Genomic DNA, 24,259 nt, shown 5'->3' on the forward strand with positions numbered 1-24,259 from the left:
AAGACAAACAGACCTCTTGAGGTCTGTTCATTTCATTCTTCCTCTGAGCACAGCATTTTCCTTGAGGAATGCAAGGTAATGGCCATCTGTGATGGGGTATCCATCCCACACAAAGCCTGAATAGATAAAATAGGCCAATTAGCCAACAGGGCTGCACCTGGAGGGGAGCCAAGGACTGATAAGGCCTAATGGCTGATGAAGCCCTGCTGGGGGAGGAGCTGGGACAGGCTTATAAAGAGAAGAAGTTGGTGGTAAGAGAGGGTCTGCAGAGAGGTCTACAGTTGCTGTCTAGAGAGGTAGGAAAGAGTCCAGGGATATAGCAACAGGGTCAGAGCTTGAGCAGACCATGGCTGCTGGATGTAGTGTCTGTGTGCTGGAACCCAGAGCAGTGAGTGGGCCTGGATTACTCTCCTGGTCACCGGGGAAAATGGTACAATCTGGGAAGTGGATTGGAAGAGTGTCTTGTAGCAGATAGATCATTTGGCTGGTGTGCCTTTGTAACCCCAGAAAGGGACCTGACCAGAGGGCTGAGTCATGAAGAGGGAGTAACTTGAATCCAGAAAGTGAGAGACACTACATAGTGAGCAACCAAAGGAGGGGGCATCAGACCAGTTGAGAGCTAATCTCCAGATGAGCCACAAGCCACAGTAGTAAGTAGTAAACCCTGTGATACTAACTGCTTCATGTGCCCTATATGCCTCTTAAAGCAGTTAAAGGCACTGACAGTTTCTAAGCAACATGACAGTCACATAGGCTTGCCCAAGACATTCATTACTATCCAATAATTATTAATATATTGGGCGAATCCTCAGATGTGAATCCATGTAGCTCCACAGACTTTGATAAAGCTATGCCTATTCATACCAGCTGACAGGATGGCCCAGTAGTTATAATTTTTGTCCTTTCCTCCTCTTAACCAGACATATGGTACAAATAAAAAAAAGACACTTCCCATAGACCAATGCCACCTTAATTGCTTTCTGAGACAGATTCCTGCATGTCTCAGCTCAGTTTTTGTATTTATTGGCATTCTTTCCCCATGACATTCAGAAAAGGTCACCAGATTCTTTTCAAAATCACCTGGTTTATTTTTTAACCTCAAAATCATACCTATATATGTAGGTATCGATGGCTATCTGTGCTGTGATCTATTCAGGCATTGAGGTATACCCCTAACATCATTATGAGACTCTTTGCCACCATCAGTCATTCTCTTAGCCATCATTATTTTAGGGCAAATTCCTGCTCACCTTACTCATGACCAGATCTACTGCCTACAAATCACTTTCTTAGCCATCTGGCTACCACAAGTTCACTTCTGTGAGTAAGGTGATCAGCAGTTGACTTAAAACTTTAGTGGTCCTTTACTTTGCGAGTAGCCAGCTGATATACACAGGGTTAGTGATGTGTGGATTCATTTTGTAAATGTTATGTAAGGTCAGTAACACTCTTGCCCCACGTTTCTCTGAAATTGATTTCAGTGCATGTTTCTACAGCTAGCTGCATTTTTCAAACATTTCCCCTGTATGTTGTTTTCCTGTAAACTTAACTTGAATAACTTCTGAAATCTTAAATTGCATAGATTTTAATTTTGGATCCCTGAAGACTGAGTAAATATTATTCCTTCTTTTGGCCCATTCCTCCTTGTTGCAAATATGGCTTAGTTTTACAGGGGGATTCATTAGTCTAAATTAGATGGGGTGTGATCTGAGTTACTACAGAGAATTCTTTCCTGGGTGCTGGCTGGTGAGTCTTGCTCACATGCTCAGGGTTTAACTGATTGCCATATTTGGGGTCGGGACGGAATTTTCCTCCAGGGCAGATTGGCAGAGGCCCTGGAGGTTTTTCGCCTTCCTCTGCAGCATGGGGCACGGGGCACTTGCTGGAGGATTCTCTGCAGCTTGAGGTCTTCAAACCACAATTTGAGGACTTCAGTAATTCAGACATAGGTTAGGGGTTTGTTACAGGAGTGGGTGGGTGAGATTCTGTGGCCTGCACTGTGCAGGAAGTCAGACTAGATGATCATAATGGTCCCTTCTGACCTTAAAGTCTATGAGCCTAAAGAGATCCGTTCCCTTTTGTATGCTCAAATCAAAATAGGGCATTTGGTGATTCTGCAGTGATGGGATTTGCCATGGAATCCTGCCCTCATCCCCTTGCCATTGACCAGTGCTCCAGTATCTAAGATTTTAAAATATGTCTTTAGTCCCCATAGTTGTGAAGACAACATTAAAAATTTGAACTGAGCATAAACTAATGCAGGGGTGTCTTCTTTAGGCTGCAGACAGCCTGAACCAATGGCACTATGTCATCTGAACTTACCCATTCAAGACAATGGCTTGTTAAGTCTGATACCGAAAGACGACAATCTTTTGTCAACGTTAACTATTTCACTGCTGATCATTATAAATGAGACACCCAGAAGAGTTTACCCCATCATCCCAATTGTCCTTTAAGTCCCCCAAGATGCCAAAAGACCCAGGTGGGCCCTGCCCAGCTATCTAAACCTCCATTTGCCCTTTGTCAACTTCTAACTTGCAGTTCTGTGTTGTCGATACAAAAATCTTGCTAAAATCTGAAGACGTGGGGACGGTATAAACTAAACTTAATATTGAAACGGGCTAGGGATTATTTATTGACATTTTGAATTTATTAAAACCTCACATTTTTAAGTTAAATGAAGTCCCCACAGAATTTCCAGTCATCTGCTGGAGTGCTACATGAGTCAGGTACCTTGCTGCAAAATTTAGACTTCCCTTGCTGTGGAATATTTGGGGTCTTGAAGGATTGTCTAGGGGGCTGGGATTCAGGCGATGTGCATGCAATTCCTGGCTCTGCCATGACTGCCTGTGTTACCTTGGGGAAGTCACTTAATCCCTCTCTTCCTCAATCCCCCAACTATAAATTCTCCTGGATAAGATTATTATGAGTATAAAAAAATGATAAATCTTCATGAATCACACCGAGGGGGGCCTCATAAGTACATAGAATATATGAGGTTTTGTAAGTGGTTTTGCCACACGGCCTCTTCTCAGCGCTGCTGACAAGGGGAATAAAGCGAGGGGGAGAAGAGAAAAAATGTAAATTATAGCATCACTGTAGGAAGGGGAGCATCATTTTTCATCCCCAGTGATCACTCCATGTGGCAGTGGGTGTGTAATGGGAAACTGTTGTTTTTCCTCTCTGCTTTGTTTACAGGTGCCAAGAAAGACTCGGCTTTTGCCCCTCAAGCTTAGTGGTAAGAAAACCTTTAGCAGCAGCAGGTAAAGAAAAAGGTTGCCCACTGGTTTCCTTCCTGTTTGATGGGCTGGCTGGCTCTTTGCAAGAGCGGCAGGGAAGAAATCATTAGCATAACAAAGAGCCATATTATAGCATTCCACTGTGCATTTCTGAGCTTTCAAATATCTTGACACATTTCGGATGTTACATAAATCTGAATTCCAGGTAGTACTAGACAAATTTATTACTAAACCCTTTCCTAAAAGCTAAAGCAATTTGAACACTCTTATTGACAATGGAGCTGTGACAATTGACCCCAGCTCAGGATCCGCCCCACAGAGAGGGGTTTGTTGAGCAAAAGTCTGAAGGCACTAGCTGCCATATTAATATTCTTTGCTTTGGACTTAATAAACTGTTACATTGGCCATATTCCCTGCATGCAGAGATTTTGCTGGTTTGTGTTATTTTGGCTAAACAAACCAGAAACCCCAGAGACTAGATTTTTTTTTCTTAACTTGGGTCTCCTGTAAACGTTTTATCCAGCTGCTTTGGCACACCCACTAGAACTGCTACCACTTCTTTGTCTCTTGTGTTTCATAGCCAAGGTTTGACATGTCTCCTCTTGCCTGTGGTTGGGATTCTGGATTGAGTCAGTTATTAAAGCCACGTGACCCCTTGTATAGCATGCACTGCAGTTAAAATGCAGTTCGTTTTAATCTGGCCTCTCATCATAACTGTACTATGTTTCCCCTGTTGGGTGCTGGCATCACCTGGCTAGTCTCTTGTGATGGCTCTATAGGTTGTTCCCTGTCAGGCTGGCTGTTGAGGGTAATTACATATACCAGGAGTTAGAGTAGGAGCAGAGAATGAAGCAAGAAAAGCAGGGATCAATGGTAAGGCTTCTTGAATCTGATCCTCCCCTGGGTCCGATGGCTGTCAGATATGTTTGCAGTGCACAGATGCATCGTGCTCTCAGACTGAGGGATTTAAAACCTAAACTGCATATGAGATTTTTCCTCTCCTATCCCTGGATCAAGAGTCCCTGACAGGGCAGAAGAGTAAATCCTAGATTAGGTGACTAGTTCTGTCAACCCCCTAGGCAGTATGTATTGCAGCAGGGGGCTATGTAAGCCCTGTCACCCACTTGTGTTATTTATTCATGTGAAACCTGAAAATACTTCACTAATATGCTCTGTGTAGGGATAACCTAGTCAAACAGGGATACACAGAGGCACTTTTGAAGCAAAAAGCATGCTGGATCATGTGAGACAGCCTTGATTGTGCGTTAAACAAGAGGCTTGTTGAACCAATGTAAAAGGTAACTGCAATATGTACAGATGAAGATGTGCTGTTCCTGGGCAGGTGAGGACAAAGAAAAGACACTGCAGTAAGATGTTATGGTTCTTAAGAGAGCATTTGCAGTAGATTTAAGAAGTTATTTGGCATGTTCAATTATAAATGATTATTGAAAACACCCTAGTGTTTAGGCTTTACAACTATGAATTAAAATGGATTACATTTTTATTTTCTAGGTAAATATTTAAGTTGGTGTTAATGGGACACTGTCAACTTAAAATTCACCCATCTATCTGAATTGTTCTACCTACTTCCTTTACAAGTAACTATGTAAATGACTATAACTGAAAGAGATTAGAGAGAAACATAATTGCATATAAGTTTATTTATTATGTGCACTTGACAGCACTTTGTATACAGTTGATTTCACTGCTTCCTCTGTTTGTTTGGGTCTTTCACACAGCAACAGAGGAGAGAGAATCTTCTCTCGCTCGCTCTTTTTTTTTTTTTTAAAGGAAAGTATAATTGTGAAAGCACACCACTTGGCAGAGGTCTGTGGGAGAGGGGAATGAGACTGCTTTAAACTTTTTTTTAATTGACTTGATTTGAAGTTGACTGCTTCCTTTTGAAGTTGAGATTACTTCTTAGTAGCCTCAGGGTGTAAAACCTTAACAGGAACGTTGACAATACTGAGAAAACAAGTATTAGAAAACCAGGAAGTTTGCTTAAAGTTATATCCTAAAGATTAGAAAGTATGGAGTAGGACGGTAAAGGTCGCCCAAACAACATTAATTCTACCCCTATACTGAAAAACCAGAAACACTGAGACAGCCTTGTCTGTCCATAACAAATATGAAGAGCTCTATATAGTTTGAAAGAGTTGTTCTCACCAACAGAGGTTTGTCCAATAAAAGACATAACTTCACTCACCTTGTTTCCATAAAAAAATATAGTTCATCTCATCAGAGAACAAAAATCAGAAGCACATACTCTGCATCGTACAGGGGTAGCACCATGTCTGGATTGCTTAGAATCAGGTTTAAGCTCTGCTGCTGAAATAGCACAGAACATGGTTTGTTCCTGTCTTTACTTATAGTTAATCTGGTTCAGATGCATGAATTTCTGGTACCTGTTATCAGCAGCTCACCCACCAGTAGGAAGAGAGCCTCATACTTGCAAACATTAGGTGGCTGTCAGAAGCAGATCTCCCACCCTCTCCACTGCACTCAAACCTGAGAGGCTTGCTGACACTACAGGTTATGTTGGTGTAACTTATGTTGCTCAGGAGTGTGAATAAGCCATCCCCAAGCGACATAAGTTACACCAACCTAAGCACTGGTGTGGAGAGCACTGTCAGTGAGAGAGCTTCTCTCCCTTGAACATAGCTACCACCTCTCATGGACGTGGTTTTATTATGCCAACAAGAGAGTTCTCTTCCCTCAGCACAGAGTGCCTTCACCAGATGCACTACAGTGGTGCAGCTGTAGCGCTTCTAGTGTAGATTAGCCCTATAGCTGCAGCTGTAACGCACACACCAGCTGGGTGTGGTGTTCTGTCCCATCTAGTGGCACTGAGACCACTTAAAGAGAGAGAGTTAAATGAGTCTGCTCTACAGTGTTAGCTAAGAGGCAGTTGGCTTTTAGCTCATGCAGTACAGGCTCATGCACTAAGCTCCAGAGGTCCCCAGTTCAATCCCACCCACTGACAACTGGGGTCTGTCAGTATTACATAGCCTCACTGAGATACCTAAGCTCTGTGCTCTGCATCAACACCCTGTTGGTTCCTGGTGTTTTGTACTCTGCTTCACTGGCTGAGAGAGTGTCAGACTCTCAGCTGTGAAGTAGGGAAGAAATACCTTCGTAATTTCCCTGCCCAATGCCAGAATGCCTAGGAAGTCTGCCCCGCTGCATGCCCTGATCCTGCTTTGTGGCATCACTCGGCGCTATTCTGATTTTGACAGAACTCATTTGCCTCTCCCCAACTACTGTCGCCTCCAAGCATGCAACTCAGGCTGCTAACATGAGAATGAATTGAGAATATCCACATGCAAATTGTCAGTCTTAACATTGAACAGCCAAGGTTTGTGGTGTTGAAATATATTTCTCTGCATCAACAATAATTCCTCCGCCCTGAATACCTGCTCCAAGATGTTTTCCATAAGCTGATAGCTGGTTTTTTGGTCTGAATTTCACTTTTCAGCAAACACGGAATTTGGAAAATGTAGAAGTATGGGGATCAACACCAACTACTTACATAGCTTTTTGAGATGATTGTGGTGTAATTAGCTATGTAACTGTTAGCCTTTGTTTTCTGTGAACTGTAACTTGAAACCTCTACGAACTCTGCTGTCTACACTATAGGCAATTCAGGTTTAGTTCAGAGTGAGCCTGGCAGTAGCTTGTGTGAGGAGACACACATCCTGTGCTCTCTCTCCTGTCCTAACCTTTGCTCTGTCTTGTTTTGGTGTTCTCTTAATCTAAAGTAGGGGTCATGGTGACTGAAACTAGATCTTCATTCTGTGCACAGAAAAACACAACAATAAAGTCAATTCTACATTATTCTGTGCAATACAATGAAGCATCCAGGACAAATATTTGGTTATTCCCCCCTTGTAAAATCTAATGTTGCTCCAGCATAAAATAGACCAGTAGAGTGAACATAAGAAAATAATTTATTTTCCCCTACCTTGCACCTGGTGTAGTAATTTACATCTATACAACGTCGTTGTACAATGGTACCTCATTAGAATTCTTCTTTTACCTTACATCAGTGATAGCATTTTAAAACCCCTTTGCACAGGTGTAAATGATTGCACAAGATGCCAGGTTGTGGAGAATCAGGCCCAGAATATCCAAGCTAGAGTAAGAACCCACCTTCTGTATTCCAGGGGGACTCAAGACGGGCCTTCACCCATCTCTCTTGCAGATAAAATATCCTGATTATGTAGAACTGTCAAAATTAAGCATGTTGAGAGACCTACACTTCCCACTCTGTCACATTAAGTTGCATTGATTCTCTAGTACTGCAGGTTCTGATCTCAGTCACATCAGGATAAATATTAAGTATCTCATCATGAGTCAGAAAAAGGAGCAGGACATGGCATGATGAGAGTCAACCTTCAAGCTGAAGGAAAAAAATAGATCAATTTAATGGAAACGTCGAAGGGCGTAATGCCAAGGAGCTCTATCCACCCCATGCACATGTCTGTGGTATCTGAGCACAGTATCTCCGAGTAGGCAGCAAATGAGGTGTGAGCTTGCAATGTGCCATGGCATGGCAAAAAAGACAGCACAGAAGCAACCGATTACGTTACAGGGATCTGCCAGTCTCTCTCTACATGGCACTTTTCAGATCATCCCCTGGGATACTATGGTCTATAGTGGGTACTTAACTATGGTAAATGGGACAGGATGGGACAGGCAGAAAAGAGCTAAGCCCTGCCTGCCTGTCACATGATTCAGCGGGTCTTTAAGGGAAGAGGTGTCTCTCTTTTCCAGGGGAAGAGAGGTGCAAGGGGAAAGGCCTCTGGCCTCTGCAGCCCATTCTGGGGAATAGCTTTGGTTTCTTGTTTTGTGTTTGAATTAATGAATCATGTCCTGAGGAAGGGTCTAAAAGAGACTTGGGCATGGTGCTGAATTCTTCCTGAGCTGCTGAGGGAGCTTACAGTAAAAATGTTGGCAAGCCAGTGGAAATACAGTGAAAAGCAACAAACCACCAATGGACTAGTGTGACTGATTAATGGGGAAAGGCAGGGCTGGATTATGACGTTCTGAGGCCCTAAGCTATGTCGAGTGTAAGAAGGCCCATACCATAAAAAACAAATTTATTATTTTCACAGGACATTGACTATATAAACACGAAAGCTTTATATTTGCATATATACAAAGGCAAAGTTGTCAAAATAGAATAAGAATCTTCATATTCATCAGCCCTCTCTGTAACAATGACATCATGACAGAAATCAATTTGACACAAATTCTTTGCACTAATTGCATATGTAAGTAAAGTAGAAGTAAAAAATACAGTAAATAATACAGTTTACTAGAAGAGTTCTCAGTAAATTTTTCTTCTCTGTTGGGGCATTTAAATTGTGGAATTCCTTGTCTGACTACGCAGTGAGACTTAGAGGATATAATATGGCAATAGATGATATAGGATGCGGATAACCCACAAGCTGAAAGCTCAACTATTAGTTTCCATTGATATGAATTATACCCAATAAATTAATTTGTTTTGCTTTTATAGAAGGTTATACTGAATTACCTAATATTGGTTCTAAAATTAGTAGCAGACATTTTTATTGAAACCAGTAAAATATTTAATTTTATATTATAAATATTGAGATTTATATATCTATACAACACAAATAATATATATACTGAAAACCTGTGTTATTTAACCAGGATATTCCTGTGGAAGTTAGTGTTATTTTGTTTATGTTCTCACAGGAAAACAAGAGAGGATATATAATTTTTTTAATACCATGAATAAGGAAAATTATCCTGTTTTCATATGAATAAATGAAAAAAACATTTGATTAATTATGTTAGGGAAATACAAAGTTTATCCAGACTATATATAACATATATTTACAAATGTTTATTGTGATTTAATTGTTTCAGAGCAAAAATTAATTGTTGGGATTTTTCTTTTGCCATACTATAAAAATACAATGTAGTATGCATATGATATGTGATTTATACATCTAGATAAGAATTTTTACATAGCATACTACCTATACTAAAATATTATATTGTGTGGTCCAAACCCGCTGAGCAGAAAATCAGTCTTTTTTCTAGGCAGACATCTCTCTTCGCTTTCGCTTCTCTATCCTCTGTCTCCTCCAGGAGTAAACACTTTGGACACAGAGTGACAACAAGCTACATGCGCGGAAGAGAGAGAATGACTGACTCTAGACAGTCATTGAGAGAGTGAGAAAAACTACCCTATATTCAAGCAAATATAATGATTATTATAGGCTTTCATAACTTATAAATCATATATGCACATAGTTTAAAATAACTTGCTCACCAAGTACTCAGAATACTTTGATATATATGTATATCTTCCCTCACTTCTCTCAAAACCCGCTATTTATCCTTTCGTCAGCACTGTTCGATATTTACTGTAAAGGTTCCTGAAACTGACAGAGGGAAGCCAACACAAATTTATCCTCCTCAAGATCCACTCGACCCAAGTCCATAAGACGATCACCTGCAAACTCAAACATGTGAAGCATGGAGAGCGCATGAAGCAGAAAGCGGCGTGCGCACTAAAACACACAGTTGTACGTATGTACAGATCAAAAGAAGTAAGAACCCACTAACATACAAGTATGAGGTTGGCAGGATTGCTTCACAACACTGCTATCTCCAACCTCACTGCTGATAAAAATCGGGAAAAATGTGAGATTATTTATTTATGTAAATAAGTTATGAAGGCACGGTCAGAATTTTACCAGTAGCAGCTGGCCAACAAAATGCTGCTTTGGGAGACTGATAACAGACTTACTTGTAGAAATATAATTTTACAAGTGCAATTATTGTTTTTTCTCAGTCCTGGCCTCTCACCTGTCAATAATGAACAATTAGTGAAGGATAGGATAAGGGTATTTGTGTAGCCAGATGTGTATATTTTTGTCATATTTGAATGAAAATATCTATATTTAGAGAGAATCTTCTTTTTCCCATATCTCCTTTATTTATCAACCGATTTTGATAAGATTGGAAATGGAGTCATTTTTTTCTTTTTTAGGGGCCCCTCATATTGCGAGGCCCTAAGGTGTAGCTTAGTTATCTTATACCTTAATCTGGCACTGGGGAAAGGCAAAAAGACCAAGCATGTATATGTCAGGTAAACAACTAATGGATAACATTCTACCGGTCTTTGGAGAGGTTAAAGACCAAATGGGAAGAAGGACTATTGAGGATGCTCCAAGGCTATAGCCAGGGGCGGCTCTACAAAGTAGGCTGCCCCAAGCAGCGCGGAGCGCTGCGCTGCCCTTCCCCAGTCCCGCGGCGGGTCCCCTCTTCCCGCGGCTCCGGCATCCTGGGAGGCGGCATTTGCTCGGTGGAGCTCCCGGCCGGCATGCCTGCGGCAGGTCCACGGAGCCGGGACGAGCGGACCTGCCGCAGTCATGCCTGCGGGAGCTCAACCGGAGCCGCGGGAAGGTCCGCTCGTCCCGGGCTCCGGTGGACCTGCCGCAGGCATGCCGGCGGGAGCTCCACCGGAGCCAAATGACGCCCTCCCCAGGATGCCGCCCCAAGCGGGCGCTTGGCCCGCTGGTGCCTAGAGCCGCCCCTGGCTATAGCTAGAAGCAGTGGGATGAAATAAGCAAAGAGAAATCTAGGCTGAATATCATGATATGTTTATTAATGGTGAGATCTGTCAGAGTGTGGAATAGCCTCAAAAGGGAAGCTGGGAAAGACTGTTTGCTTGAGTCATTTATAACTAGTCTGGACAAGGCGCTGAAGAATATGCTGTAAGGAACAATTCTGGGTCTGTCCTTAGGGAGGAACTACAATGACTAATAGTCCTTTTCCACCTTAATTTCTCTGATCCTGTAGTTAATCACCATATAGTATCTGTCTGATCTCCACTCAAAGTGAGTGAGCTCATTTCTTTTGTAAACAAACTATTTGTTAAAGTTACCTAGTAAATGGAACTTAATATTCCACCACATGGAAGAATGAATTGTATACTAAAGTTTAAACTAGAGATGGGGTCCAAGCCAAAACCACAGCCAAATTCTGGATCTGAATCCAAACTTGGTAGCTCTATATTGGGTGGAATTGAAATCCTGAATCTGAACACTCCTGAACCTGGGGATGAAGTACAGATCTGAATCTTTGTTTGGATTCAGCTTGTAATAGGGAGAGGTTTGAGCTGAATCCAGACAGGTTTTAGTTCAAGTCCATATAGAGTTTAAGATTCTATCCTTACTGCAGGCTAAATGTGGGTTAAGCAATCAAGTATTAATCAATGCACAGCAGCCTAACCCACTGGAGTGTGACCACACTGATATCAGTGCATTGCTGTCATGTCCCATGTCCACACTGGTGCTGTATCTGTCCATGAGAAGCAATACAGTTATCTGGGCATAGATCCTGTGATTCATAGCACCACAATTCACGGCGTAAGCATAGACTGTGCTTGTATTCACAGGGTGTTGTAGGTCAGCTTGTTTGCCCAGTCTGGAGATTGTGGGAGGAAATGGGCTAGGCCCAGGAAATTCATTTCCTGAGAGGGAGCCAGCTGGCGTTATGTGTCAAAGGTATGGATTCTGCTCATCCTAATAACTGGGGCCAACAGCTGCTGCTCTAGAGGCAGGCAGTATTTCTTTGGCATTTCTCTGCAGAAGCTGCTGCCAAGAGACAGTGGTGGGTGTTTCAGAGGCAGCTTTTTTTCGCCCACAGAAGATGGAGGCAGTGGCCTGCAGTTATAAGCACAACAACAAGACCAGATCAGGACCACGTGGACATGGAGGAGTAGACTGAGCTGATGTTGTTCTTCATAGCAGACCATCCCCTATGCTGACTGTTGCTTCTGGACGAGGCTCACAAGCACTCAGGGTGGAACCACATTGTGATGGAAACATGGCATCACATCACAGAGGGGCCCAGAACTCCCACATGAGGAAAGCCACATTCCTGGAGCAGTGTGAGGCACTCGCTCTGGCCCTTGAGCAGCAGAACAGCCAGTTGAGAGAGCCAAAAATTGTCCAGAAGTACGTTGCTATTGCCTTGTGGAAGCTGCCAACCCCAGGCTGTTATAGATTTGTTGGCAACCTGTCTGCGGTAGGCAAATCCACAGCTGGCACTGTGGTCATGGAGGTTTCCAAGGCAATTTATACTGTGCTGGCCCCCAGGGTTGTAAAACTTGGAAATATTCTTGAAATAATTGCAGGATTTGAACAGATGAGGTTCCCGAGATGTGCAGGTGTGAGTGATGACAAGCATACACCCAGCCTTTGCCTGCCATTTCAAGCAAGCAAGTATATTAATAGGTAAGAATACTACTCCATAGTTATGCAGGTCCTTGTGGACCATCATGGCATATTCATGGTCACTTATATCAGATGCTCTGGGTGCATAATGCCAGGGAATTCAGGGCTGGACTCTTTCAGTATAGACAAGCTGGTACATTGTTCCTCCTAATGATAGTCATCAATAGGGTGTCCCTGACGACTGTGACTGTAGGTAACCCCATCCAACCTGCTGCTGCCACTCTGGTGGCTGAAGCTTTTCCTGACTTGGGTCCCCTGGACAAGCAGCAGGTGAACTACACACTGAGCAGGGGTGTCATTTCCAGTGTGGTGGAACGTGCCTGAGGCTGACCGACACTGCTTACGGACTTATTTGTACTACAGTGTGTTTAACACCATACCTTTGACTGGGGCATGTTGGGTGCTTCACCATACATGTGAGGACAAGGGGCAGTGCTGTGGGATGGAATGGATTGACGATAATATTTTGAGGTCTACTTACAGACAACCACCAAGTGCACCTCATACTGGCACAGGGTCTGTTAAAGCAAAGGCTGTAAGGGATGCCTTGTGTGCCTGCATTCTTGAGCTGCATGAAAAGTAAACTAGAGCTGATTAATGGGGTTGTCTGGCACATTAAGGCTGTTGCCTTGAAATCAAATGTAGTCTCTATGCATGAATTAAAGAAATAAATATTCCCTTCTCTAACTTTATTGAAACTAAAAGTGTGGGCAGACCAGCTAGTCTAACGTGGTTCAAAGGTGTGCAAAAAACTCCAAACAAGTATGAAACATTGATTTGTGACAAGGTTTTTGGTGTATCTGATCTCCTTCCCCTGCACTGGACCAGGCACAGAGTGCAGCAGATACTGCAGTTCCAAGGCTCATTGACTGGGTCCCTCAGGCATTGTTGTCTATAGCAGTGCTTCTCAAACCAGGGCTGCTGCTTGTTCAGGGAAAGCCCGTTGGGCCGGGTCAGTTTGTTTACCTGCCACGTCTGCAGGTTTGGCCAATTGCTGCTCCCACTGGCTGCAGTTCGCCACTCCAGGCCAATGGGGGCTGCAGGAAGTGGCATGGGCCAAGGAACGTGCTGGCCACCCTTTCTGCAGCCCCCATTGGCCTGGAGCGGTGAACCACGGCCAGTGGGAGCCGCGATCGGTCGAACCTGCAGACGCAGCAGGTAAACAAACCGGCCTGGCCTGCCAGGGGATTTCCCTGAACAAGTGGCAGCCCTAGTTTGAGAACCACTGATCTATAGGTTTTAGGATACAGTAATGTCAAGGTGAAGCCATGGGTTTGGGCACTGGTGGCATGGAGGTTTGCTGGGACTGTCTCATGAGCCTGAACAGTCTCTCAAATGTGTCTCTTTGAAATGTCATATTTCACTCTTTAATCTCCTAGTCATGGGGGAGAAATTCTGCCAGCAGCTTCTCAGGCTCCCTGTCTTCCTTCCTTCACTTCTCCAACTTGACACTATCCTTCTTTCTCTCTTCCTCCTGTTTCCTCCTTTACGGTGTGTGGATCAGTCCTTATGCACCTCCATGAGCAGGTAATCCTGGTTCTTTGCTTTGACCTCAAATTCCAATGCCTTTCACTGTCCATCAGTGGTCTCCTTGCTGTCCTCCCCTCCTTCCATGAGTATTCTGCTGTGGCAGAGGGTCCTGACTGACACAGGGGGAAAAGGTTCTAGGCTCTCAAACTTTTTCTCAGTGTACACAGCTGCAAATAAAAAGTATCAACTTTTAGCTCTAAAGAATGCAGTTCCTTTTATTGATTCTCCCACCCAGCAAAATTCTGCCTGGCATGAAGCTTTGTGAAGGGCTGTTCCCAGGAAAAAGAAATTGTGAGTTAATTTTACATTCCAACTCTCCCAAAACCGGACATAGAGGAGTCCAGGTCCTGGGAGGCAGAGCAGTATTAGCAAGTATGTCAAAACCTTTTCAGGCTGCTGCTTACAAGCCGTGGTCCTGCCTGAGATTCCCGAATGGAAAAGGCAGCAGTTATTACTTATTCTAAGCCTTGGGAAGGAGCCTTTCCAGCTCTGCAAGGACAAATCTTTCTGCGTTCTGTGACAGATGAACTGATAAATGACTGGAAAGGATTTGTCCATTACAAGGGAAGCAGAGGGAGGTTTGCCTTATGATGGAATCTCAGAGACTGCCTGGAATTTTTACTGAGCAAAAAATTCTATTTGATTACTCTCCAGGAATGGAACACAATCAGATCAGTAATAAAACAGCTTTTGCACTAGTGAGAGGGTGCTTTAACGTGCTGAGGTATTCTGTTGCTAGTGCCTTTAAGGACTGTGTTATGCCAAGTTACATTTTTCCTGGACTGTAGCCACAAAGCTTTTTACTTTTCTGTTAATAAAATGCTATCACATGAAGCCACTGTAACCTATTGGTTTGCAGAGGGTTTTTTCTCTGCTTGTCTGCCATTTTGAGTAGCGTGGTTGGAATTGGAGTGAATGAGGAATGGAAGTGGTGGTGCACAAGTGTAATGACACTGCATCTGCCCACAACTAAAGCAGCAGCATCCAAATATTTCATAATATATTTCAAAACAATAGGAAGAAGGCCCCAGCTGCGATGCTACCCTGGTGTTTCTCTATGGGGTTCATTCACTCTGATGTTCTTCCTGGTCCAGACCAAGGAAGACATCCTGTAATCTGGGGGCTGCGGTCCTCTCCCTTTCTGGGACGGTTGTCTGAGTGGCTGAGGAGGTGTCTATGTCCTCAGGGGCATCAACAAAGTTTGAAACCCACATGACGAAATGGGGCTCCGTGCTCAGCATGCCTCTCAGAACATGGCCCAGCTCATTGTAGAGCAGGGAAGTTGTTGGGCAGCTCCTGATTTGGAATTATCCTTCCAATACTTCACCTCGAGCCCCTTCATCCTCTCCCTGTACTGCTGTCCGGTCTACTTGATCCAAGAGATAATGTTGTGTCTCTTTGAGCACCTCAAGTCATGGTCTTTGCTAAAGATGCACCAAGATACTGATGTCAGCTTCTGACCAGGTGGCTGCAATATTGGGCATTCTTCTGCTGTATTGAACACTGGAAATGAATGAGATTGAATCTGGAGAAAGAGCAAGCAGTGTGGGACCAAGAATGCTGAACAGAGGCACTTGAAGAGCCAGGGTCAGAACAAAGGTAGATGGCATGTGAGAAGGAACTAGAGAACCATCATCTACTAATTGTTGAGACTGGGTTTGGCTGCATGTTTTCACTGAAGTTACTTTGGATACACAGAATAATTTAACTCAGGGTCTGCCCTATACCTCAGGGCATGGTGGCTGCCTTACCACGTGGCACAGGCAGAGGTATGGGATGTGTGCACACAGAGCATGTTATGGAGAAGTCCTGTGGTTGAATGCAAGGTAAATCTACAGCGAAGACAACGTCTTAATCCTAGCCTCCAATCACTATGAGGTGAAAGATGTTTGTTTTAAAAGCAGCAGAACAGACTGACTTAGGAACAGTGGAAGTAGCGTGCACATGTCCCAGGCAGAATTTGCCTCTTATTTGTGGAACCTGAAATCTAGTAGTATCTCTTGTGTCTACAGCTGACAACAAAAGCCAATAAATAAATAAATAATCCCCATACACGTTCTGGGCTCTAAACTGTCCTAGATCTCCTTATTGGTGGGTCATAGGGCAGGGGAACTTTAAAGATGGGGATGTTACCAGGCCATGCTCAACCAGCACAAAAGTACTAATGATTATTATGGTTTTTATATTACTTTGTATTAAAGTAGTACTCATTTGATTACCTGACTGCCAACACTGTCCAGAACCCCTGCGGGGAGAGAGAGTCAGTTGAAACCACACAAGGCTGTTTGCACATAAAGTCATTGCCTTATGATCAGTGCCTCTCTCTCCAAATCCCTGCTCTGAGGCTCAGAAAAATCAACCACTGCACCCCACCCCCACCAGCTGGACCCTCCCCTTTGCCTCGCAGGTGCTCCCACCATCAGTACAACGTGACCCCCTTAGCCCATAAGCCACTACACCCACCCCTTCCCAGAAACCTCAGCTCTCAAGGAAGCCCCACCTCCCCCACCATACGGGTGAGCCTCAGGTCCATCTGTCCTGCTTCCTGGTCCTCGGTGCCAAGAGAAGCAGGAGCAGTTTAGCTGCATTTTTGGCATCCTGAGGGACAAGAACACAGAGCAGGACACAAGTGTTGTGCCATGCCAACAGCACACCCAGCCATATGATACCGTGCAAGGTACTTACAAGATTGTGTGGCAGCTGGCACTGCTGTGTGTGCACACAGCTTACAATTGGGAGGAGGGGGAGAGAGGCACATATTCACTGGCAACCAGCGGTGCAGTAAAAAACAAACCAACCAGCCAGGTGGCAACCACAGCTGACTTTTTGTGACAAGGCATGGTGGTCCTTTAAGATGGACTCCAGCTCTAGCAGTGCCCTTTTCCTGCTTTTAGCCCAGAGGAGGCAGGTGGAAATTGTAGGCCTGTACAGTGAGGCATGCTGGGAAGTGTGTGTGGGGTGCGGGGGGGGAGGGGAAGGTTATATAACTAACTTCCCTCTCTCAGAAGGGGGAGAGGATGTGGAAAGAGCAGACATGCTTGATCTTTCCACTGAAATGACATGGTGGGAGCTAGAAGAAGCGCTGAAGCCTCATGAAAGAGGTAAATGCTGGGAAGGTGGCTCTGACATAGCCTTAGGAGGAAGCTGTTTAGATTTACTGGCTTTGTGGAACTTTTGTTGTGTGTAGGGGAATCTGGTATTAGGAGCCCAGAGTGGGAGAAAAAGTTGGAACAAGGTAGAGGAAACAGCCTTGGGCAAAGGAGCAGTGTGGGCTGGAGGCCCAGAGTGATCATCTTCTTGTTTCTTAGGGAACTGAGCCCAGACCATGCCCAAGTGGGAGCTGAATGCAACCCCCTAGTGAGAAGCTTGAAACCCAGATGAAGACTGACTTGGATTTGCTATGTTTGATGTTGGCTCTTAGATAGAGGTGGAATTTTGGGTTAGCTGGACAGCTAACTTAACATTCTGCTGAGGAAAACTGAGGAAGTGAGCATGCTACTATGTTAATAAGTAAGAGTCCTTCACGCCATAGTTGTCCTGCACAGTTACTGAAGAGAACAAAGTTAAGCCCGTTTAATAGTGTAAGCGAAGTGATATTAAGTCCCAGCAGCCCGTGAAGTGGAATCAGATGCATCTTGGCTCCCACAGACATTAACAAAACTACAGGATCTGAACAACATGATCTTCATCAAACAAGTCCCCAGAAGCAGCCTATCCTCTTGTGCACAAACATAAATGACAATAAAGCCTCTCTAGCTCCGTCAGTAAAGCCTGGTGGTGGACTCTTGTGCTGTGTATACTGAACTTTAGTTTGCAGCTGTAGTGCAATGTGACTTTCCTGTCTGCAGGAGTTAGGAATCAGTGATGCTTTGCCATTGTCTTTTTCTATTATGCTCATTTGTATGCAATACCAATAGCTTTAGAAATATTTTTTAGCTTAATTTTCCCATGACTTCTATTTGAGTCCTTGATTCAAAAAGGTATTTAAAGATAGGCGTGTGCTTAGGCAGACCTTTCTGAGTTGGGCCCTTACTGTACATGTGTAGCTTTGCAGATGGTTAATCTTATAATCGATATGAGCATGAATCAAAATGCTGCATCCAAACACCTCTCTGAGATTTCAGATCAGGATCCAAATTCTGTACTTGGAGCACACCTCTACTTTATAATAATGCTACTGCTAACCAACCAGGATATTAAATGGCATCGAAGTGTGGCCATGAGCTAAAGATTTTGTCAGTCAGGTTTAAACTTTGCGTTTTCAAATCCAAAGCTTTGCATAGTGCACAAATTCTAGGGTAAATGTAAATAGCATTTGTCTGGAGGATTAGCTGTCTCTTGTCCAGAAATGCCACACCTTGTAATTAAAGAAGAGGCTGTTAGTATGTGACATAGGAATGTGTAGGGTGTGGGCCATCTCGGATTTACAGGCTATAGCATTTATGAAAGAGACTAAACCCTGTTTAGAGTTACAAAGGTGGTAAAACCTTTGTTTAAATATAACATTGCTTTGAAAATCTGGCAAACCTCTGGTGGGAGAATGTGGTTGCAAGTAAGTTCTTGCTAGAGAAAAAACTCCAGGAAAAATGCAGTAGTATTACTCCAATAGCTGCTGAGCTGATCATTTCTCTTTGTGTGCAGTAACAAGATAACACTGTGCAGGTTGCACATAAATATATATATATTAGTTGGTTACAGGGAGTTACAAAGTTAGGCTGCATGTTGTAGATCAACTTCATAATTGCACCTTTGATCCAAAAAGCATGAGTGAACCTTAGTGCCAAAATAAATGCAACAAGAGCACTTCATTTGTGTTTAAAAAAAATCTGATGAAAACTGAGCATAAACACGGGGCTCAGGAAGTCACTTCGGTAGTGCTCTTCTTTTTTTTTTCTTCTCCATTGAGTGATTAGACACTGAGATACTTACAGCCTTGCAGAATAATGTTATTTACATTTGTCAACTCACACCTAAACATTCATGTTATAAGGGGAATCCCTGTAGATTAATTCAGTGTATTTTTTGACTAAACGTCTGGCTCAATAAAAAATATGAGTTAACCAGAAAAGGCATAGTGGATTAAAACTCAAAGAACATTCTTTCTGTGCTAGGCAGAACTGCTAGTGGTTGCTATGCATGAAAAATATCATTCATCCATATGCAAGTTCCAGTGGAGAGTCAGCCTCCAGATTCACACTGGCCTGCACAATACTCACAGTTCCTCAAATGGAGAGGAGGAGGTAGGGGGTATGTGTGTTATGGTGTGCCTGAATTGGCAAAAGTGCAGAACTGTATTAGATATGCTACCAGGGCATGCGAAAACCAGGAGAGACATATACTTGCTAATCCACAAACTCTGGTAACTTGCAATGGGTCTCACCATTGTGAGGGCAAATTATAGAGGTTTTATTGCATGGGGATCTGAATGACTACACTGTCGCTTTGCACTGGTGTAAGGTATTGATTCTAAAAGAACCACAAAAATCCTCTCCTCTGAAAATGACCAGATTTTCAATGGAATAAAACAAGAAGAGGAGTTTACCATAGTATTGTGAGTGAAGGGTGCGGTAGTTGATTCACAATTTTGAAGTCCTGAAGGGACCATTATGATCACATAGCTTGACCTCAGTTGGATGGTGTTTTCCTTCCATGCTGTTATTGGTTGTGGCATTACAGCAATACTGGTTTGGGGCCACATTGCTCACCTATGTAGCAGCTGGGCACAAAAGGTTGGGGATGCTGCAAGAAATCTCTTCCTCTTGACAGCAGCCAGGCACAATCACAGTCCGCACACTCTCTGAGAACACACAGGGACTGCTCCCCCAGTAAAATTCCACAGCAGAGCACCCTCCAAAGGGAGGCAAATGGGCGGGAAGGGGCAGTGCCAGTGTCCCAACCCTATCCACAGTGGTTCAGTGCAGGCTTAGTGTACAAGGGGTAGGATGCTTCACTATCTGAAGGGCACAGCAGCAGGTGTCCCCCCGGAATGGCAGGGAACTCCAGGGCTCTCTGTACACCTCCTTACTACCAAGCAGGCTCAGTGCCTCAGTGAGTAAGCTGTTGTCTAAATTCCAGCTGTGTACATGTGAATAGTCTTTAGCTAGGTGTTTCAGGGTGTCTGTAATTGATTTTTGCCGGCGTTTGCAGAATCTGCAAAAACTTGTCCACAAGCTGGTTTGACTCTGACCAACACAATTCTTTGTGTGTTTTAGTTTGCATCAGATGCAGCCTGATTCTTGTATAAAAATTCCATGGGAAAATCCAGGAACGCCTGCATAGCTGATTTGGTATGGCACTGGCTTTAATTGTTTTCAGACTTCAGTTACGAAGGCCAAGAAACTAAAACCCAAATAATGTTTTATTTCTATCCCTTTGCAAATGGAGTCTCTGTGGAATGCATGACTGTAGCATTCAACCCTGTATGTAGAAAAGCGTTTTAAATGTCCTACAGATGCCTGCTCAGTAGTCTCCATATATTTATTGGGCCAGATCTTCTTTCATGCTCATGCAATTCCACTGGAGTTGGCTGAATAGCAAGGGCCAATGTCTGACTAGAATTTGGACCGCTGGCTCAATACCCCACCAACCAATCCAATACATGTTTGATTAAGAACTGGAAACTATATTTGGAATAACTAATGAAAATGGACCAAATTCTCCTGAACTATACTGGTACAACTTTCTGTCTTCAATGGAACTGAATGCCTCAAGGGGTTGGTAAGAAGACAGGAGTCCTTTGCTAGCCTGGATCTGTTCTAGGATGGAAGAGACTGAAAGTCATGGGTACCTGAAGATCCTGTGTGTAATAAGTTGGTGCTCTCAGTCCACATCAGTTGGCAGTCCCAGTGCCAGATCTATGTTTTGTTATTTGAAACAACATATGACCAAATCTTGAATTGAAACTATAACTCAATTTGTGGCTACACAGACCACTTGAGTTTCATGCTGAGCAGAATTTTATGTGAGCCGAATCTGTTCTGTAGACATATACCTCAATGATTTGCAGTTGTCATATATATTTTGACCCAAAGTATCAGGTTTCACTAGTATAATCTTCTGGCTTCAGGTGAGTTATGCCAGTCTAACTGAGATAGGGCTTGGCCATGTGTATACAAGCTATTTCAGAATTAATCTCAGTATTTTTTTAAGTCTTACAGCTCCAAATTGTTTAAGCCTTAGTTTAGCAATTATCTCTTTGCTGAAGTCAATGTGAGTCTTGCTCAATTAAGGAAAATGGCATTGGCCCAAAGAGTATTAAATGTATATTTGCATTAAAGAAGCCTTGGAGCAACTTGTCAAGACACTGCATTGGTAGGGCAGGACAAATTGCAGAAGTCAGTGATCTTTACTTTTCCCCGTTGTAATCACAAAAAGAAGGTGCAATTAAATTAGGGGGAGTCATTTTTGGCTGGCTTCTTGTGGTTTTCATTTTGTAAATCTTCTGTGTAGCCGAGCTAATCTGAAAATGGCAGGAAACTCCATTCTAGTTATTAAGAGACACTCAACATCTGCAGTCTAGCAGTACTGGCCAACTGTACATTTGGGACCCAACAGTCTAGGTACTGGTAAAACTGGTATCATCTAACCCTAATATAGTCATTTACAAGTTGATGGTGTTGTAAGCATGTCAACAGAGCAGCTCTCAAACACGGCATATTTTAAAACGAGAATTAGAGCACTAATCAAATGCTCAATTTTTGCTTTCCTGACCTACTTAATTAAAAAAGAGTCTAAAAATGGAAGGGCTGTTTAGTTTAACATGAAGACAGAGTTGGTTTTTTTCCCAACATCTGTGTCCAGAAAAGAAGAAAAATCCTGTTTTGACTGGCCTTCCTCCATCAGTCATTTTTTTTATTTCTTGTCTAAAGCAAAGTAAGTTACATAAACATTCCACCTCTTTCCATAAATTGGCTGCAGTTTCTGAACAATAGAGTTACTGTGAAAAGGAAAAAAAACCAACCACAGACACACCCCGCAACTGTTGGTCACACAGCCAAAGAGAACTAAAGACACATTCTTTGAAAGTACCAAAAAGGAAATTCATGGTCTTAAGGCAAGACCTTTTATGTTATGTTTGGAAGTGTTCCTCGTCCCCCCCCCCCCCCGCTTCTTTTTTAGCTTTCTTAATGGAACATGCTTGAGAAAGCAAAAGGGTTCTAGACAGAACTTTATTCTTTCTTAACGTGTTGATAATATTTGTCAGTACTCACTAAACGGTGAGTGGATATTGCAGAAAATTGAATTCTAGCACCTCAAAAAGAGGAAAAAACAAGCACAGTGTACTTACGTTGCACTAGTAAGGCTTCTGAGGCTTTCCTAGTCAAAAATATTTCACAGCTAAAAATAGATACGTTAAGACAGAAATGTCTGTTTTAATACTGGCAAGGCTGAGTTCTGGAATTGATAATCCTGGGATTACCATGGTGCCCTTCACTCAAGCACCTCAAAGTGAGGTAGGGAATTATTGTTATTATTGCAAATTTACAGCTGGGGAAATTGAGGCATAGAGAAACTAAGCGACTTGCCTTGTCACACAGCAAGGAAGAGGCAGAGCAAGGAATACTACCCAATCATCCTGATTTAAGGTCCTTTTCTGCATCTACTAGCCCGAACCGATTGTCAGATAAAATACACTGTTATTTGCCAGTGACTGATGGCACTCCTAGTTGGAGACTATAGGGCTGCAATACTGATGAGAATAAAACTACCATTGCTTTCATTGGGAATAGACTCGCATCAGGAGCCTGTTTATTTTTTTCATTTTTTTTTCCAAATGTGCAAAACAATCACAAGAATTGTGCATATAAATGACCAGTTAGGTGTCTGTCTGGTCTCTTGTCTCTTTGTATGCACAGCTATCACAACTGCATATGCAATCACAGTAACTGTGTGCAATTCTAAAATTGCTGCCCTATGTATATTCAGAATGGAGGTAGAAGGCTTGTCTTTAAGGCAACAATTATCTTAAGTTACTCTTCTCAAGCCAGCCTAACTCATGTAAAAGCAGCCATATTGCAAAACAATGCAAGCAGCATAGAGTAAATGGATCAGCATCTGATGAGTTGTCCTAACTCAAGCTGTAACCTTTAGCTGCATTCTCACAGCATTGTTAACTTGAGTATCAGAAGCACTCAAGCTTCAACCCCATGCCCCTGATATTCAAAATTCAGCTCATAACCCTTGATGGCCACGACCACTCAACGTGAGCTAGAGATTTTGGTATGTGGACAGCGGTTAGGCTAGGGGCAACATTCACATTCTACCTTGAGCTAATCATGCAGTGAAGACAACCCATGTGTGGTGTAAATTATTAGACTAATTATATATTTTACCCAGAAAGGGAGCTGTATTGAACAAATGTTACATTATTTAATAAATTTATCAAGATTATTGATCTGCTCTCAAGTCACCAGTGGAAAAATCTAAATAATGAAAATGACTAATCAAGAAAAAATTCTGAAAAATTAGGTTTGTTGAATTTTAGTAAATTAGATTCTATAGATGTATTTTGCAGATTTAATCTATAATAATTTCCTATACGTTACTTGTAGTACAGGAGCACCCACAAGTCTCTGCTAGGGTTGAGGCCCCATTATGACAAATGCTGTACGAACACTCAGGGAGACGCAATCCCTGACCCAAAGAGTTTACAACCCTCATTTTAAGATGAAACACAAGTGAGGAGCAGGAGGAAACATTAAAATCAGATAAATGTTATTAAAACCAAGATATACATGAACTAAGCCAAGTTTTTGTACTCTACTGTGACTTTCGGGTGCAGTAAGCAGCACACAGACTGAAAAGGTTAATTTTTTTCCTTCTGCCTGCCAAACTGTTTCTGTTTCACCCGTGGTGTCCAACTTTTCAATCCCTGAGTCAGTGTCTGAAGTCAAAACAACCAGCTGGGCCTCACAGAACCTCTTACTGTGGGAAAGCTCTGCTCAAAATGGCTGCATTGTTTCTCTGTAATCTTATACTTAGTGTTTAATATCCTTAGCAATTCACAGAATTCTCAGGACTGTGTTTTGGCCCTTTACCCTTGGGAAACCATGGGCTAAACAGTGTTAAGTTTTAGCTGTAATGCTATAAGGGCAAATGTCAAAGGAGTAAATGAACTGTTCCCTGCACACATTAATGTATTTGTAAATAGACCCTTTTTTTACTTAAATACATTTGTATTACAAATTTGAGCATCTACTTTTAATTTCG

General features: G+C 42.8%; 1 long non-coding RNA gene across 1 annotated transcript in view; it reads left to right on the plus strand.

Annotated features, from left to right (window-relative positions):
* The first annotated feature begins 273 nt into the window (after positions 1–273).
* The window catches only part of LOC120401581, a 35,746-nt gene continuing 11,760 nt past the window's right edge, over positions 274–24,259 (plus strand). Inside the window, exons 1-5 of the long non-coding RNA XR_005596568.1 lie at positions 274–296; positions 3,199–3,238; positions 9,625–9,802; positions 11,680–11,788; positions 11,931–12,520. This is a non-coding gene — a long non-coding RNA (uncharacterized LOC120401581). The remainder of the gene's footprint in view (positions 297–3,198; positions 3,239–9,624; positions 9,803–11,679; positions 11,789–11,930; positions 12,521–24,259) is intronic.

This window comes from Mauremys reevesii, linkage group 3 (genome assembly GCF_016161935.1).
Source record: "Mauremys reevesii isolate NIE-2019 linkage group 3, ASM1616193v1, whole genome shotgun sequence".
In the NCBI taxonomy this organism is placed as follows: Eukaryota; Metazoa; Chordata; order Testudines; family Geoemydidae; genus Mauremys; species Mauremys reevesii.